Source organism: Uloborus diversus, chromosome 5 (assembly GCF_026930045.1).
Source record: "Uloborus diversus isolate 005 chromosome 5, Udiv.v.3.1, whole genome shotgun sequence".
In the NCBI taxonomy this organism is placed as follows: domain Eukaryota; kingdom Metazoa; phylum Arthropoda; class Arachnida; order Araneae; family Uloboridae; genus Uloborus; species Uloborus diversus.
Window position 1 is genome coordinate 56932879 of NC_072735.1, and position 16445 is coordinate 56949323.

The window sequence follows — 16445 nt, forward strand, 5'->3', positions numbered from 1 at the left end:
CAGTTTCGTCCTCGTTATACTCTCATCAGTCTGGAAAATTCAATGAACGAGTTGGAAGCAGATATCATCATTGAAACTGGTAATTTCAACAAACTGATAGCAAATATCGATTGACGAGTTGAATCATACCATTGCTGCAGACTCTCGCTGGTCTGCTTAATTTATTTCAACTGAATTTTGGTTGACGCGCTCAGCTTCAATGAGATGATGTCTGCGTTCAGATCAGTTGTTGACAAATTCAAACCGCTGAGTTCAGAACAAGGACGAAACTGCAACTTCTGGATGTCATAACCGAGCTGTCTGTGTATTTCATGTAGTTCTTCCTTAGTCTTGACTTTGAGGCAGTAACTTACTGCTCAATTTCTTTCTACTGCTGATTTTGTTACGAATTTTGCTTTCGCTGCAGCTATATACAGTAAAACCTGTAAAGTTGACCACCCTTGAAGTTGACCACCTGTCTAAGTTGACCGCTTTTTTCAGGCACGGAATTAGCCCTTATAAATCAACCTTTGTAAATTGACTACCTGTTTAAGTTGACCACTGAAGTAGTGCACCGCAAGTGGTCAACTTACACAGGTTTCACTGTATTTGCTTTTGAACTGCTCTCACTGTCTCACCCCATTGTGAATCTTTTGATATTTTGAAAACTGTGACAGGTCAAACGTTGGTGAGAAATAATACAGTCGGACCTCGATATAATGTCACTCTTCGGGACTTCGTGAAACTTTTCTCCGCACGCACCCCACCTCTTAGCCGTAGGCCTTTGATAAATAAACATGTAATTCATTACATGAAATACACCGCCAGCTCAGTCATTTCCAACCGAGGACTGCAGTTTCGTGCTTATTAGCACTCATCAGCCCGGCGTTGGAAAGTGACTGAGCTGGAGATGGAAAACCTCTTATGGAAGTCAAGAGGGCCAAACAAACTGGTAGCTAATGTAAAATTAGCACAGACCAGCCGAGTGACCGAAGCAATGGTTCGATTCAACTCGAAAATTGATGGCAAGGCATGGTATATGTTTCCTCGGCTGGAAATGACTGAGCTGGCGGTGTATTTCATGTATTTCTGCTTTAGCCCTGGCTAATGGGCGGTAATTCAATGAATATGTAATTCATTAATTCTTTTCAAAATTCAATACGTTCAAAACTATCAGTTAACTAGATTATTATAATTAAATTGATTTGAACCAATTTAAATTTTTGGAGTCAATAAGAAATTTTGAAATATTTTTTAAAACTTTCATTTAGAGTAAAGCTGATTTCAAATATCCCCAAGCAAACAACTGATGTGCAACTTACCTTACTTAAAATTTTCATTAATACAGGAATAATGTGTTTTTTCTTTACAATGGTTTCTAATTATTTTCTTAAAATTTCTTCAGTTCTCATGACAGGTAAAAGAGTGCAGTATGTACGCGCTGAGTGCCCGCATTACTGCTTCATATTTTAGTATCACTGTCCTAATGCTCGCTTGCTACTGCAGTCTGTGCACAACATGCTACGTTAATAGGAAAAACGACTCTTCACTTTTTAAGGATTGTATATCGCGGTGAATTCTTGGAAGTGAATCTGTTAGGCACTGAAATCATTCAAACAAATCTGACAAAAGTGACCTTATAAGCGATTAATGTATTATGACCTGACCATATATCCGATAATACATGACATAGAATTCCTATTCAGTGAGCCTGGACTTTAGAAGAGTGACCTTATATGCGGAGTGACCTTATAAGCGGATGACCCTATATCGAGGTCTGACTGTACTAATATATGTATATTAAGAAACATTACCTTTTGAGCCGAGGTTAAAAATCAAGTGTGCCAAAACAGCCAAGAACCAACTGTGATTACGTTGCTGGAACCAAGGATTTTTCTTGATTTTCAAGATATTAGTTTCTCAGAAATTGTTAGTTTCAGAAACCAAATCGAAAGGGGTCGTGGACGTTATAATTCGTCATCTAAGCATCGCAATCAGGTACAAATTCTGTACCACAAGAAGGTCAAAACGCTAAAGCAAAATTCGAAGAATCTGTAATCAGGGCCCCCGAAAGCCAAAGCGGGCCCCGTACCAGTTTGGTCACCTTGTCCCCGTCCCTGTAAAACTTACAAATTAATATGTCTCCGATTCCAAGCGGGGCCCTTCCAGGGATCGAGTCCCTAGTTTCCGACAAGGCAGATATGGCCTCTCGTCGACCCTGCCTGTAATGACACCGGATCTCAAATTATTACCCTGTACATTTCTTTTGGAATGGAGCTAATAATTTAAATATTTCTAAGGTTTTAATTTGTAAAATAGCACATGCCGAGAACTTTATAACACATTTAATTTAACAGTAACATTAAATTAAAAGAAATAATTATTCACTGAAACCAGCCTCCAAGTCAGAGCATCGTTTTCCCTCAGTTTTAGAAACTCACATCATGAAAATGAATGATCACAAAAGTACAGGGGGAATCTAGCAAATATTACGATATTTACATAGGCAAGAGAGAGCAAAGAAGGAGCCGATGTTGAAAGATGTTCATCTCTCCCCCTTACAAGCGAGTAAGCAGCGAAGAACACTAGGACAGGCAGCAGCCAAAAGACAACCTACACCACTTGCCGTAGGGGGAGACCCCAGCTGCGATGGTTTCCAGTTTCTCCCTTTGGACTAACAATAACCTCTAGGTTATACTATACGGCTATTCCAGGGGAGGGACGCAAAGGAAGTCACTGAGTACCCCTGTTCTTTTTTTTTTAATCTTCCTCATCCCCACCCCCGCTTGAGTGTCGGAAGGTCGAGCTGCAGCTCCCTTGAGGAACGATGCTGGAAAGCTCGAAGGTCAACCCATGATAGGAGTTGTCGTCACCTATAGAAGCAAAGTGATGATGCTACTCGTGCTCAATGGAGAGCAGTTAGCAATCATCGCGCTAGAAATCAGAGGGGAATTCGTCTCAATGGGTGGGGGGGGGGGGGGGATTGAAATAATTGCTATCCTATAAACTGTTTTATACTGCCGTGGGCAGGCAAACGGCAGCATCTGCAGAAATGAGTTTTCGAGATATTTGAAGAAATGTGTGTTGGATTCAATACCAACAACTGGAAAATGTTGTAATGGGGTTGTTTCCTTCAGTCAAAAGTACTACTTTTAGTCACTGAAATCAATAGAATAAGCAAGTCATTGAAATCGATATAATGAGCAAAAAAAAAAAAAAAAAAAAACATGGACCCAAAAAATACTTTCATTTTCCCAACAGTTATTTTTTAAATTAATTTTTTAAAATGTCCAATTTTTCAAACAAGGCGTGGTCTTTATGACGCCACAAATGATGCATTTTGGCGCATCTTTCTACCACGATTCCACGTTATGATAATGAAGAAGCGAATTAAAATTGCGCTCTACGCTTGCTATCAACCATATCGTTGCCAATACACGTGAGTAAAGATGCTAATTAAATATTTTGCATTGTGAATGGCAACATAGAATGGCATTTCATCATTTGTGATGTCATCGGACAGAAGCATAAACATTGAAAGCGCGCCGATTTAAGTATTTTTTTTTTTTAAATATTAAACTTAAACAAATTATTTTAAAAATGGTCACATCCTATGTTTTTAAACATGCTCTTTCAGAAAAAAAATACTTTTAAAATTTTGGAAACGACCCCATTAAACTTTTTTTTCCGACCCTTTTCTTCAGCGGAAACCAAATGAACAAGATTGTACAATTTTAAGCTAATGTACAAAGACGACAAAAGTGCAAAAAAAAAATATATATATATATATAAAATTTGCAGCTACTGCCCTTTACCTACTCACGACAGCATAATGGCAAGTTCATAACTCAGAAGATGGCTACAAATCGTCAGTTTTGCTAACGTTGAAAGATTTTTTCTTTAAATTAATTTTTAACGAAACACTTTTCAAATACGGCTAAATAGGAGAAATGAAAATTCACAGTCCAGAGGTTCTCTAAGTCCGTGTCACCACAAACCTCAACCTTAACACGTTACAGCTTTGTAGCCCTCTCCCCCAGAGAAAATTTTTACAAGATTCAATTTAATCATATTTTCTATATGCATTTACGTGTTATTCTGTATCTATATTAATTTTTCTATGAGGGGAAATGGGGTGCAAAGTTAACAAGAAACTAAGATAACTTACTTTTTTTTAAAATGAGCAAATTGAAATTTTGTTTTAAAAATTACGGAACAAAAAGAAAGAACAATGTACGTATTTCATAAATAATGCATTGAAACAATATTCTTAATTTTTGGCTGTAATTTGTACCTTCAGAAAAAAGTTTAAAATTTTCTTCTTTTTTCATGAGGCAAAGTTAAAATAAAATATTTATCTAATAAAGTAGTTTTTAATTGGTAATTAAAAATATTTTTCATCAAATGGATGAGTAAATAAAGAAAGAACGAATGAAGACATGAATAGACAATGAAGCAATAAATGAATCTGTACTAATAATATAAAGCTGTAGATTTTGTTTGTTTGAACGCGCTAATCTCAGGGACCACTGGTTCGAATTGAAATATTCTTCCTGTGCTGATTAGTCCCATTCATTGAGGAAGGCTAGGCTGTACAGCATCACGCAATGACTAATAAGAGTGGATCAGCAATACAAATTATGAAAACGGGGAAATCTATAACATAATATAAAATGCTTCGAACCCCCCCCCCCCCCCCCCGCAGAATATACGTCGACACTATGACTTCACCTGAAAGTGCGGGCTTCACGATCTAGTGGGGTGTAGGTTCGAGTCAGCCATGAGGCAAATCTCGAGGGTACTTTTCAGAGAAAATCCTAAACGATGTTCAAAAGGATTGGTAAAGAAAATATCTGTGTACATATCATTGGCTTATTTTTCTTATTTATGAACTAATAATATAAAGCTGAAGAGTTTGTTTGTTTGAATGCACTAATCTCAGGAATTACTGGTTCGAATTGAAAAATTGTTTTTGTGTGGAATAGTTCATTGATTGAGGAAGGCTATGTAACATCACACTATGACTAATAGGAGTGCAGCACCAATAAAAAATGTTATGAAAACGAGAAAGTTTTTGTCTATACTAATATTATGAAGCTGAAGAGTTTGTTTGTTTGAACGCGCTAATCTCAGGAACTACTGGTTCGAATTGGAAAATTCTGTTTGTATTGGATAGTTCATTTATTGAGGAAGGCTATGGCTATTTTTTTTTTTTTTAAATCAGATTAACCAATGATTGTAATTCCAAATTAAATGTCTAACTAAATGCTTAGTTCTATGAATTCCTAATAGATGGTGGGGTAAGTTAACTCTTCGAGAGGGCGCTGGCCGGGCTGCGAGGAACCAAGCCCATGCCACAATATTGTGATCAGCGAACAGATTTTTGAATGCGTTTTTTTTTTCCACCGATGTTCAGGTACATAATTTGAATTTGCAGGATTTTTCTATTGGGTTTTGTTTTCCTTACTTCTTCAACGTTCTTTTTTGTTCTTATACTTGAAGATAGTTACTTGTCTAAGTAAATAATATGATTTGTCGTATTATTCAACTGTGATTGTTCTTTATAACGTTTTTATTAGAGCATTGTTTATTGGCTGAAACACTTTAAATTGCAGGGAGAAAAACCACTTCAGTCGCTAAAGGGCAGGGTTACGGTAGCGTGGTTGTTTGGCGCGCTAAGCGATGAACTATGTATTTGAAGGATTATTTTTAGTTTTAAAGCTACTGTTAATAATTTTATGTGTTTTGGCGAATAGTTTTAAATTCCAAACAGACTTTAATAGGCCTCTTGTAAAGGTGTGTACACATTTTAGTTGAAGAAAAATGATCATTTCACATCAGAATGGGGCGGGCGGGGGGGGGGGGCATGTTTTTTTTTCTTGTTCGACTTCCTTTAACTTCTTAGCACAGGCATCGCCGTGCGGGTACTGCTAGTAAATGAATAAAATAGTTAATGAATACATGAGAAAAATAAATGAGTGAATAAAATAGTGAATAAATAAGAAAATAAGTGAATGAATGAGTAAATATAAGTGAATTATTACATGAGGGAATTCACGTTACAATACTAAATGATACTCTTCTATGACTCATCTGGTTTTTTAAGGTTTGATGCTTTATTTAACATTTTGTTTGTTGATCATTGAATGAAAGTACAACGAAGTAAGAAATTCTATGTATTGAGTTAAATGCAAAACGTTTGACGTGTTTGAAATACATTTGTATTGACTTGTCTATTACCAAAATGAATGAATTGGCAGTGAAAGGAGTAAAATATTGGTTGTAAGTTTTAATACGCGATGCTTGGTCAACAGACTAAAGAACAAAGAACGTGTGATGCATTAGCTCACGCTTGCTTCAACTGATCTGACAGACCTTGTAAAGGAAAAAAAAATAGTTCAGGTAATTTCCCTAGCTGTTTATGGAATTCAAACGCAAACAGCATTCATGAGGTAACTTTTTTGAGTTACACAGACCAATTTTCATTTATAAGTTCAAAACACATGCATTGTTAGAAAAAGAACGGCTTCAGGGAATGAGTTACAGTACCTATGAATTATTGGTCGTCATCCGTGAATAATCTGAAAGATTTCATGAATGTAAATATAGTTTTCGAGAAGAACCATGAGTGTATATTTTTTCTTCTACCCCACACTCAGATCAACATGCGATTAATCCAAAGCCGAGCAAGAAAAAAACGTTAAGAAGTATAATGTTTGGAAAAAATACCAGGTTTTTCGATTCGGTTCAATGCCTTCGAAAATAACGTCAGACATTCTTCAGAATTAGATATAACAATTGAGCACGCCTCAACAATAGCTTCCTGATTTCAAAATTACCCTCAGAGGCTCTGTTGCAATACTGAATCTTGGAATGAATCAAACCAAATTCATCATACGCAACAGATTTTTAACCAAGCTATCATCGAGCGTCACGCAAGACGAACTGACCACACACCTTCACGCGTGACCATCGTGAGTGAATAAATGGAAGTTTCCTGTACCAGATGGGCTCTGAGCAAACAGCAACTGCATCACCCGGCCGACAGTCAAGTATGAAGTCAAATAAATCCGCAAATGTGTTTAACCCTTTCAGATGTTCTTCATTGTGTATGAGGACCACTTACCCATCAGGGAATGTACTCGCATTTACTGATTATTACGTAGTTGCAGTTCACACGTGAAAAATTTAAGCTTTCACGATTTCCCAATTTATGTAGTTGCATGGGTTTCACACATGTAAAATTTAAGTTCCGCGATTTCCCAACATAGTTGCATGGGTTTCACGCATGCAAAATTTATGTTTTCAGATTCTCTCAACATAGTTAAAAAAAATGTATGCAGTTTAATATTTACAAAAATAACACATTACACACTACAATGCATTAAAGCATAATTCTTGGAATAAAAATAAAATGTGAGAAAGTTTCAGCAGTCCGGCAGTAGAAATCCAAGCACCCATTCTAGTATGCCCTTGACTATACATGCTAGTTGGTTGGCTTCTTGCACAATGCTTTTTGGTTGGGCGTTTTCAACTTCCAGCACCGGTTACTATATAACTATTATTTACTAAATAACACCTGTTACTATATATATTGAATACTATAGTTGCAAGTAATCCTCATATAAATAATAGCCGATGATCTAGTAAATCCGCGTGTTTCAACAATGAAACTCGCACCGCGGCATGATATTTTGATAATGTGTTTCGGTAATGTTTGGCATGCAGGGAAAGGCTTTAAATTGTGACAAAGCTGAACTGAATCCGGAATCCGGAAACGAAACTGTTATACTGATAAGAATGTGTCATTTCAGGGGAATGAAGAAACAAAAATGCCGTCAACTATGAACGCTATCTACTGTAGTTCAGGGTTAATCTGCTGGAGTTAGGGTTAAAATTTTAACCATCAAAATATCACTAAGCAGGCAATGACTTCGTTCAAACGTTGAAACAATTTTCACCCGTCATACCATCACGAACGACTTTCTAGTTTCTTAAATAAAAACAAGTTGCAAGCAACAATGCTGCTGGAAGCATAGGGTATGGATGAAAATGATGCTATTACAGTACGAATTTTTAATGTTCAGACATGACGCCAGACGTCTAAGGAGACGTGAAATTTTTTTTTGCAGATGATATTCCAAACAAAAGTTTAAACTCTTTGTAACACTTTTCTTTAATCACATTTCTTCTCATATATTTCAAGCCGCGAACCAAGAAGAAAGTTTTAATCTTCCAATTCTAAAAATGGCTAACTTGCTTATTTTTAACACCTGGCAAACTATGCAACGATAGAAATTGGAATAAAACGGCTTATTAACCACAGCTTCCTGGATATCGCATTAACCAAACATTCCAGGTCATTGAGTTCGAAGAATTATTTCTTTTGGTTAAAACAATAGGCTTAAACATCTACCCTTGAAATTCGAAGCATCAGGTTGAAAGATATTAATGACGCGCGAAAATCTATTTGATAGTCGGGAATAAAAAACTAATTTGTGACCCATTCCTTTTGGCTATTTCATTCGAATACTATATCGAATTGAATAAGTTTCAAGTTTGATGAACAGACGCATCATACGACAAATGATCACGCATCAAATGAAAAATGGTGGATTTAGTTTCATATTTAAACTAAAGAATATTTATTTACCATTTTAGGATTTGCAGGCAAACAATATCTCTTCCAAAGCGGTAGATAGAAAGAAAATGGAACCAGCATTTTTTCTCGTGTAGAAAATGAAAAGTAGGAATAAACATATATTTTAATACGGATCTTTCAATGGCTATACACGTACATTTAATGAGCAGCTGTAGAAAAATATTACCAATAAAATAAGATACGTACATACGCAGTGGCACACACATAGGGAAGGTCCAGGGGCTTCGAACCCCTCCCATAACCTTTGAGAGTTTTTTTTACTATAATTCTATGCATGTAATACGTAAAATAATTAAAAGGGAATTATTAACCTATTAAATCTGAAATTATAGGAAACAATTATTCTATTATGATGATTTTGCTTCGCTGTTTTTATTTATTTATTTATTTTTTTTTTGATTATGAAAAAAGAGTAAATGCATTCATTCTTGTGCCTTCTGGTATTTTAATTAAGTATATCTTATTAATAAATTTTTTTATTAATTAATGCTAAGTAATTTTCACTTTTTTTTTTTTAATGTTTCTTATTTTCCGCAATCGAAAAAATCAAAAGAATATATTTGACTGCGTGTTGGAGTATGATATGGTGGACCTTCGATCCTGGACCCCCACCCCCTTGAAAAAATTCCTATGAAGCACTTTACATACGTAACATACATACAGTGGCTCCCAAAAGTGTTCATACACCTTGAAATTTTGTAGTAAAACCAAAATAACGCAAAACTGAATTTGAATGTAAAGTCCAATTTTTTTTCACACCATTCTTATGCCATCTATCTATACATATAATAAAATAAGATGTTTGTGTGTGTGTGTGTGTGGCGCGCATCCCGGGAAAACGGTAAGGCCTAGAAAGATGAAATTTGGTATACAGGTGTAGTTTTTGCTGAAGTTGTGCACCTCGGGCTTCGATTTTTGATATTTTAATTAGAAAAAAAGTTATTTAATGTTTTACGTGATTTTTAGCACTTTTTAGTACTTTTAACCTCACAGACCCCGAACCAATCGCGCCAGACAAATATTTTTGGTATTATAGTGTCGGAAATTTAATTTTAAATATGATGAACAAAAAAATTTTGAAGATAGAGCAATTTTTGTATTTTTTATGAATTTTTGAAAAAACCTTTAATTTGCATGTTTTTCTGGGTTTTATTTCTTTCTAATATCATCCTGCGAGAAGTATCAAAGCCTCATTTCTGAAATTTAAGTTGGTAATAGTAAAAACATTTCGCCCTCTTCAGAAGAAAAAAGTTCTTAAAAATACGCAATAGTTTTTTTTAACAATTTTTTTAATGCTGAACACATCATGTCCTTTCACGCATCAGTCGAAAAAAAGCGTTCTTCAATCTTTTATGCCTGTGACGTCACTACTTGGGTTTCGATTCGATATTTACGATGGAATCTTAATCGCAAGCAATGTTAATCTTTTTTTTTTTTTACTATATAGCTTACTTCTACATTTTCTGACGTGATGACCACGTGTTTTTTCGGCAGCGCTTGCTTTTTTTCTTTAATTTTTTTTTTTTTTTTGTTTTATTTAGGGATTGCATTTATTTCTTTTTCCATCCCCCCCCCCAAGCTGGACCTTTCGCTGTATCTATATTACGTTACATTTCATAGTTGTGCGCATTAATTCAATAAAAACAGCGAGATTTTTTTTTTATCTTTGTCAAACGCTACTTTTTGCACAACTACGGGGAATTTGAGCTTTTTTTTTTTTTTTTTGCTCTACTTAAATAAAAAAAGCGGTTTTTTGAGTGTTCTTTGTTTTTATTAGGAAATGGGTGAGGAGGTCAAAATAAATAGAGATGGATAAGAAAATGTAGAGATAGATTGTAAAGGTAGATAGCCGCCGAAGGCGGCAATCTTGGCGTAAAAATGTGAATGGCACAAAAAAAGATAGAGATGGATTGATTAATACTGGTGCCAAATTTATTTAAACAACCGCCGAAGGCGGCAAACTTGAAGTAAAAACGTAACTGACAAGTTAGCCAAACAGCCGCCGTAGGTGGCTGCTTGCACATTGGATGTCAATGCCCCCCTCCCTCCCCCACATACACCATGACTTTGAAAAAACAATGCTTTCACATAAAAGTGGAAGTGCATTTTGTTATTTTTCGACCAAATTTGCATGAAGAGTACGTGGTTTGTGTCTCCCCTCCCCCTCCTTTAAAAATATTCCAAACGACGAAACTGGAGACAGATCTAGAAAATATTTCATTCAAATTATTAATGATATAGATAGATATAGATTGATTGACACCGCCACGAAATTTATTTAAGCAGCCGCCGAAGGCGGCACCCCTGGCGTAAAATGCGAATGGCGTAAAAAGGCGGGCCAGCTGGTCGCCGCAGGCGGCTAGTTCTGAATAAAACTCAGTATTTTTTTTCAAAATATTGCGAGATTTTATTTTTGAAATTTGTCAAAAAATGAAGAGACGGAGAAATAATACGCCACAAAAGTCGTCGTACACCCAAATTTTTTCGAATAAATTCATGATTAAATCCATCATATGTCATTTTTTTATTATTTTTGCATTGTGTTGACCCTTAAAAGTCATTTGGCTTTAATTTTTTGTTTATTTATTCCTTAATATTGTGCTTATTACTTTAAAATGACTGGTATTTGAAAACCACCACACACACCAATCGAAATTTGAATTGTTTACTCACAGTAGCGGTAAATTGGTTTGAAATGTCTCTAAATTAGGTAATTTATACCATTCTATAGTGAAGTGCTTGATAAAATGCTTTAAAGACAAGAATAGGATCGAAAATACGGTAAGAAAAGGTCAACTGGCAAAGTTAACAATGCGTGATCGGAGGTTTACAGTTAAAAAAACTATGAAAAATACACATTTGAGTGCTGGAAAAATTTCTGCAGAATTGAATAAAACATTTTACGTTTAATTTTTACCTAAAATTGCTCGCCAAGTTCTCTGATAAACTGGATTAAATGGGACCTCTTCCTGCAGAAATGTTCTTGTTCGTGCGAATTACAGTAAGCTTACGCTTTCCGTCGCAAAATCAATGATAAATAAGCTCAAAACGTTTTGGAACAACGTCTTACTTATAGATGAAAATAAATTTAACATTTTGGGTTAAATTGTTGTATAATTGTAAATAAAAGAAAAAAATGAGGAATTTAATCTGAAGAACTTAGTTGGATCAGTTAATCAGGACGGTGAAAGTGTTTTAATGTGAGGGTGCATTACAGCATCAGGACTTTTAAATTTGGAATTTTTTGATTAAATAATGAATCATGCTGTTCATTTAAATATTTTAAAAAGCGGTTTTAAACTATTAGCCCAAAATTTGGTAATCGGAAACAACTTTGTTTTTTATCGAGATAACGATAAGAAGCACACGTTTGCGTTTGGTGCCTCAAAAATTGTCCTTAAGCTTAGAAATACCCCCTCAATCTCCAGATTTGAACTTAATGTAACATATTTAGAGATATCTGGGGGCTAGATTACAAAAATACAGCTTTGAAACGAAAATAGAGCTAGAAACAGTAAGACTCAAACTGGGGTTGAACACTTACTCAGAAATTACGCAAAAAAAGAAAGAAAAAACAATGAAATCTATTCCCAGACGTTTAAAAGCTCTTGTTCATACTGCATGATGTTCTACTAAATAATAACTTTGTAAAAAGTTAGCTTATTTACTAATTTTTTGACATTTTTTCAAAGTGTACGAAGACTTTTGTGAGATAAAATTTCCGGCAATTTTTGGTTTTTGATTTTTAAAAAATTATGTTTTAATGTTTTATTAAAAATTTTCATGTAGTTTTGTTAAATATAGATCATAGATCTTATAATAAAATACCTATTCCGAAATATTAATTCTAACCAATGGATAATGGCCTATTTTATTGAAAATCGTAGGTGTACGAACACTTTTGGGAGCCACTGTATATACATACGTACATATACACGTACGCGCATACGCAAATACAGACGTCACGAGAAAACTCGTGACAATCGTCAAAGTGGATAGTTCGGGTGTCGATACGTTTTTAGATATCCTCGGATGGGCTGAGAAAGCCCCTCCACATTCTTGTGGGGGTGATCAAAATAAAAATTTAGGCCGATATTTGAGTCAAAAAAAAATCGCAATTACAATACTTCCTTTGCTACGTAAGAGGAAGTATAAAAAGAAAGCAAAACAAAGTCAAATTTTATAGTTTCTTTTCTTTCCTTTTTTTACGTAACTTTACTTGTCGGTTTTCTTTTACTGGTTTTTTACTTCTTTTTATAGTGTAAAGAAAGTATTGTTACTGTAAAACAATTTTCACGCAAATGTTGTCCTGAATTTCCCCTTTACTCACCCCCGAAAGAATGTTCAGGGGTTTTCTCTGCCGGCCGCACATTTATATGTACCTAAGAATGTATGGACACTCGAAATATCCTCGAGTTAATGATTATGAGTTTTCTCGTGACAGCTGTGTGGCGTATATAACTCATAAACGGTATGCCGTAGAAGGTTGAAATTTCGTATGTAGACTTTGAGTGGGGTCTAGTTGTGTACCCACCATTTCGCTGCATTCGAATATTCCAAAAAGGATATTTTCCATGTTTTTGGGTCAAATTAGTGTTAATTTCTCTGCGAACTTGAGTGGTGTTATAATTTGGCGACCACTTGGCAATATATCGCCAATTTGGAGGGAAAAAATGGTTTCAGTTTGGTACTATTGGCTATTTTAGTGGGTCTTTTTCGTCGTTTTTGCGGGTACTCTCAATCTCATAGGGGGGGGGGCATCACTATTAGGGAGACAGACATTCCTGTTTAAAAAATATGAAATTTTCTCTAGAAGGGACCCGTCTTCCGAAAAATTTACTACTTTAAATACGGTTTTTTACTTCAAATAAACGTATATAATATACTGAAGAATATAAATAATTTCGCGAACATTTTAAAGGTCTGAAAACACTATATGCACCTCATTTTTATATAAAAGTTATAAAGCTACAAATTGTTTCCCCATAGCCAGAGCAAAGACGGAATTGCAAGCAAACACACCGAAAAGGTCAGTTGCAGCATTTAGAGATTGCAGCTGCGCTCTAGCTTTATGCTGATAAGTCTCGCGTAGCTAAACCCATGCTCAGGCAAAAACCTCATTTAAAGTTGAGTAGATTATCACACTGGTAGATAAAAATAAATTCGCATAGAAGAAAGACGTGTGCAAGCACGGTATGGCTCCCTATCGAAAAAGTGAAGGAAGTAAAAAGAAGCGGATGCTTGAAGGGGGTCAGGATCCTCCCGTAGAATTTGAAAAATTGATGTCAAAAACACAATTTTCGTAACCTTTTGGTGGTACAGTTTGGTGAGATGGGGGTTGAGGCTCCTTCCCAAGTATTTTTCCTTACTATAGTCAATTTCAAGCTTTCTTTAGCGATATTAGGGGGTCGAATAGTCTTTCCAGAAATTTGCACAAATAAAAGGTTAAAAACGCAATTTTATGCTATCTGTGATAACGTTGAGGTGATGGGGAAGGTCCAATGGCTCTCTCTGAGTTTTTCGCTGTAAAACTCGTGAAAACACGATTAAAGGCTATTTTGGGGACGTTCGGAGAGGAATTCTTCGGTGATTTATTTTGAAAATATTTCAAAATTAGAGTCTTTAAGAAGGAGTTTTACGCAATTTCTGGTGAATTTACGTTACTAGGCGGCTCTCCTCCGGAAGTATTTCGACTGAAAACTGAAATTTAGGCAATAACTGGTGGCGTTTAGGAAATGAAGAGGTTTCGGAGGCCCTCTCCGGAAATATTTCGTCAGTAAAGTCTGAAAGACGCAATTTCAGTCGATGTTTGGTTAAGTTTAGGAAATAGGAAGTTTTGGAGGCTCTCTATGAAAATAATTTAACAACTAAGTCTTCAAAAGGCTGTCCTCGGTGGCCTTGCATCTGGGAAATGGAAAAAGTTCACAGGCTGTATCTGGAAGTTTTTTGACCCTACAGTTCGAAAAAAACTCAACTGTACGCCTTCTTTGTCAACGTTAGGGGGATCTCCTAACGTCCCAAAAGTGATGTCAGGCCTTTTTTTCGGAATTTTTCAAAATTGTGGTCCTAGAGATGTGACTTAAGGGTTTAGGTTTGGGAAAGATAGAGGAAAGAGGATCACCTGTCTCCTCTGGACTCTATCGGCCTCCATCCCTCCCGAAATCTCATCCAAGAAGTCATTTTTAGGTTATATGTGAAGAAGAAAGGTTCGGGGATTCTCCCGAGGAATTTTCTGAAACGAAATTTAAAGCTATCTATGCTGATACTAGAGGGGAGATGCTCGGGGGGGCCCTCTGGGAAGTGGACATTTATCAAAGTTGAAGTTTTAGAAGTGGAAGTTTTGGCTGCGTTTAAAGACGTTAAGCGTATAGAGAAGAATTTAGGTATCTTCTTCGGCTAAATTTGAATGTAGTTTCAAAGACACAATTTATTCTATCTTTTGTAGTAACATTAGGAAAAGAGTGAGTTTTTGGAGATCTTCTCCGGAACTTTCTTGTCTTTAAAACACATTTCAGGCTCTCTTGGACGAAGGTAGAAGACGCGTTGAAGTTCGGGGGCTGTCTTCTGAAAATTTTTGATATTGAAGTTCTGAAAACACAATTTTAATTTATATTTTGAATGAATGAATTGTCTCCAAAGGAAATGCTTCAAGCTTGAAAATGAATCTTCTTTAGTCACGTTAAAGGAATTGAGAGTATTGGGGACTTTCCCTACAAAATTTCGACATTAAAGCTAGAGAAGCAATGCTAAACTCTTTTTATAGTATTGTTCAGGGAAGGAGATTCGGGAGCTGTTTTCCGGCCTAAACACATATTTTAAAGCTCACTTAGGCGATGATAAATATAGATTGGAGAAGTTTCACACCAGAAGTAATTTGAAATTGAAACACCAAAATAAAATTTCAACATTCTATGTTTGCCCAAAAGAGGGATGAAGATTATGTAAATTGGAGAAAAAAAACTAGAAAATTTTCTCCAGAGATATTCAAAAATAGTGTACTGAAAATGCAATTTTAAGTAATCTTTAATGACATTAGGGGAAGCGGGGACTCACCTAACAAAATTGTCCGAAATTAGAGGCCGAAAAACGTTTTAGGCTCACTTTATAGGCTCGTTAGGCTCTCTTTGCACTGCATTGTTTAAAATCTCCAAAAATTCGGTTTTATCAAGTGCAAGTTCTGACCTCATTGGGGGAGGGGGGCTATAGCCCCGTTACCCTGAGAACGAAATAAATGTGCGACTGTGTTAATTTGAATCTAATAACTTCAGATTAAAAAAAACCTTGATAGCATCAGGACGCATCTATTTCCTCCAAGCCTTTCCATGCTATTGCAAATCACATTCTAATGTGTTGTAAGTTTTGACCGAATGGGAAAAGAAGCTACAGTTCCTTTAGCCTCCTCCCCTCACCCCAACCCATCATTAATACCCCACCACAGTGTATATATTTATTAAAATATAATGCATATTTAAATTCGCAAAAGTATTGAAATATTTGAAGTCTTTGTTTTGTTTAGAGTTATTTCTGACATCATGGTGGGAAAGGGGGGGAGGGATTATAGCCCCCTTAACCTGGGAACGAAGTTAAATTTATTTGGCTGGATTAATTTGAAAGTAATAACTTTCAGAATGAAAAAGAAAAAAAAAATTGCAGAACGAAACTACACTTCTGTTTGTGAAAATTGCAACACCACGAAGGACTTACGCGAGTGAGCTAAAAATTGCAGGAAATGTAAAGTAGGGCATGATATGCAAATGATTAGAATTGTAGACCGGTTGCTCAGGCGTATGCTGAGCAGCGCCCT